General features: G+C 40.4%; 1 pseudogene; it reads left to right on the top strand.

Annotated features, from left to right (window-relative positions):
• The first annotated feature begins 1,150 nt into the window (after nucleotides 1-1,150).
• LOC134391346 (large ribosomal subunit protein bL27m-like) lies at nucleotides 1,151-2,147 on the top strand (annotated as a pseudogene).
• The last annotated feature ends 1,550 nt before the right edge of the window (nucleotides 2,148-3,697 follow it).

The following is a 3,697-nucleotide window of genomic DNA, read 5'->3' as shown; positions in this document are numbered from 1 at the left end:
TATTGAGTTAAAATTTTAAGAATTTATCAATGATAGGAAAGTAAAGAAAGGGAGTGATCAAGGGCTCCTGGTTTGGGGGGGCCTCGACATCTGAGTGGTTGGTGGAATTATTTATTGATAAATGGGATAACCCACTGATGGGGGCAGAGGGGAAGGACCGTGTGTACATCTCATGACTGAAGAATGGAAAAGTAACAAAATGTCCTCTGCAGGGAAATGGAATCAGTTTGGTTCACAGGTCTAGCCCTATCCTGTCTCCCAAGAAGCAGTAAATAAATGTCTTCATATAAAACACACTTGAGTTTCCTTGTAAGAAAATTATGCATATACACAAAACATGTAATTTAATTTACCTTCACTTAATATTTATGATCATACATTAAATGAAAACCAAATTCTATAAGCTTCGTGGTACAAAGTATCAATAACAATTGAATGACCATACTAAGTTATTCAGCAAATATTTTTTGAGTTTTCATTGTGTGCCCAGCAAAATTTACGTCAAGAGAATTCTATAACTAGTCAATCTATCAATCTATTGTATATAGAGGTCTTGATTCCACCCTCATAGAGAATAGTTCAGCGGATAATTCACAAGAGGTCTAGGGAAATAGTTAAGAGAAGTCCTAAAATGGCTACTCTGCAGCAAGCAGAAAATGCAGCCATCCCAGATTAAAGCAGGAAAGGTGAAGAGCTCCTGGAGATAGATCCCATAGACAAAAAAAGAAAGGTTGACGGGATTAGATAAAATAAAAACCGCCAGGTTTCTCCCTGGAAAAATTACTGTTTTCTCTTTGTGATTAACAGGTAAGTTGGAGGAATACAATTTGAGACTATATTAACACATTGTTCCTCATTAAACTTTTTTCCACTAGTTTTAGCATACTTTGACGACTCTTGCCTAAATCTAGTATTGCTATGATGTTTGCAAAATGGTCATTTTCTTATTCATTATTCCACCTATATTTATTAGTTGGCATTTTTCTGTAAAAGAGTTTTCCTTTCTCCCCCACTTACTTACTTATTTATATATTTATTTATAGCAGCATGGGCTCATGGATTTTTATTTTATTCAGTAGATTATAATCAATTACTATCATTATTTTGATGCTCTAATTGTTCAAGATTTGGTTAATGGGAGCACCTTCAAACTGGTTCCTACGTTCTTTCTCCCCCAACCTTTCAATTTTTAAAATTTCAAACACAGCATAGAATTTTACAGTGAATACCCACATACACTCCTCCTAGATTCTAACATTAACATTTTATTGTGCTTGCTTTATCCTTCATCTGTACTTCTAATGATCCTTCTATTCATCTCTAAATCTATCTTACTTTTTGGATCCATTTCACAGTATATTGCAAACATCAGAAAGGAAAACTAGAATAAATAACTTGATTGGTGAATAGGTAATAGATGGGAGTCAAAAGCTTTTATTTAAGTTATATCAATGGGGAGCCCAGAAGCAGGTGTAAGGCAAACATGGCGTCGGCAATGCTGGCAGTGCTGGCGGTGCTGGTGGTGCCAATGCTGCAGACGTGGGCAGTCCTTACAGCCCCCCTGAGCCCCCACCCGGCTACCACTCTTGCCATCAGGTACGCATCCAAGAAGACAGGTGGCAGCTCCAGAAACCTCGGTGGCAAGTCACCAGGCAAACACTATGGCATCAAGAAAATGGAAGGTCACTGTTCATGCTGGCAACATCTTTGGGACTCAGCGCCATTTCTGCTGGCACCCAGGTGCCCACGTGGGGATGAGGAAAAGGAAGTGCCTGTATGCTCCAGAGGAGGGGACAGTCCACTACACTAGGGAGGTCTGTGTGCCCAATCCTAGTGACCCAGAGGCTGTGGATCTGGTCACCAGGCTGCCCAGGGGTACTGTGCTCTACAAGACTTTTGTCAACGTGGTTCCTGCCAAGCCTATGGGTACCTTTAAACTGGTAGCTGTGCTTTGAAGCCCTGCTTGAGGCCATTGGACAGAGACTGGAGCCCAGGTGACAGGAGTAGGTGATACCAGAAGTCAAGGGTTGGGATGATGACAAGGCCTCCCAAGGAAGAATTCTGCTTGGTGGTGACTCTGCAGGAGATTCTGTGACTGCTGGGAAGCCTTTTGGGATACTTGACCTGGGGCCAAAAATAAAGTTAACTGGAACCTTTAAATAAATAAATAAATAAATTGTGTCAATGAATGTCATTTAAAGCTGACAAATCAAATAGCAGAAGGAAGTAAGGAAAAAGTGGACAAAGAATTATAATTAAGAAAAAGGCATTAGTATAAATATAACAATTAAAACAAAAACATAAACTTTCCTAAATACCAAAACAGGTCACATAGAGAAACACAATAAAAATAACAGTACATAATATAGCACCAAATAATACAACAAAATTGAGAGCAAACATAACAATCATATAAGAAATATATTTGGATTTAAATAAACCATTGAAAGAAAAAGACTTTTAAATTGACTCACAAAGGAAAACCCAAAAGTGATAAATTATAAAAGTGGCTACAAATTCTTCCCTCCCTTCATCAATGACTTTGCAATATGACATTGCAAAACTTCCCATCAAGAGGTGGAGTCTATTTCTTCACCCCTTAAGTCTGGGTAGTTAATGGCAACTGCATCAGCTAATACAGTATTAGCAATTGTGACGCAAACAAACACTTTAGTCATCAAGGTTTGTCCTCTCTTGCTGCAGTTGAAACCCTGTAACGTCCATGTGTGCAGTTCAGCCTGCTGGATTATGAGAGACAAGTGGCCCAGTCACTCCCCTAGCCCTAGCCAACAGACCGCTAGTTGTCAGATGTGAATGAGGCTATCTTAGATCATCCAGCCACCAGCCAACCCTCCAACTGACCTCAGACTCATAAGCAAGCCCATCAAAGATCAGTTGAGCCAGCCTAGACCAGAAATGCTGAGGCAACTTATGGAACCATAGCTAAATAAATGGCTGTTGTTTTAAACCACTAACTGTTGGTATGATTTGTTAGGCAGCAAAGGCTGACACTATCAATATGATACATACAAGCAACACACCCAAAGCAAAATGACTCAGAAAGGCTAAGTAGAAAGGAATGGACAAAGATATACCAGGTGCTATGGACTGAATGTGTCTCCACAAAATTCACATATTGAAGCCCAGTTCACAATGTGATGGTACCAGGAGATGTGACTTCTGGGAAATAATTCAGTCATGAGAGTAGAGCCATCATGAATGGAATTAGTGCTCTCATAAGAAGAGACACAGAAGAGCTTGCTTTCTCTCTCTCACTCCGCCATGTGAGCATATAGCAAGAAGGCGTCATCTACAAACAACAGAGAGGCCCTCATCAGACCCCAACCATGCTGGCACCCTCACCTCAGACTTCCCAGCCTCTAGAACTGTGAGAAATAAATGCTTATTGTTTAATCCACCCAATCTATGATAATTTGTTATAGTAGTCTGAACTGACTAAGACACCAGGCAAATAGAAATAATAAGAACGTAGAGGTTGTTATTTTGATATCAGACAATTCAAGCCAAAAAGACTGAAATGCGGGCTGAGCCCGTGGCGCACTAGGGAGAGTGCGGCGCTGGGAGCGCGGCGACACTCCCGCCGCGGGTTCGGATCCTATATAGGAATGGCCGGTGCGAGCGCCAGTCACGAAAAATACAAAAAAAAAAAAAAAAAAGACTGAAATGTGGTTAAGGA

Source organism: Cynocephalus volans, chromosome 11 (assembly GCF_027409185.1).
Source record: "Cynocephalus volans isolate mCynVol1 chromosome 11, mCynVol1.pri, whole genome shotgun sequence".
Taxonomy (NCBI): domain Eukaryota; kingdom Metazoa; phylum Chordata; class Mammalia; order Dermoptera; family Cynocephalidae; genus Cynocephalus; species Cynocephalus volans.
Note: the sequence above shows the minus strand (reverse complement) of the source record. Positions and strands in the feature narration are given on the sequence as shown.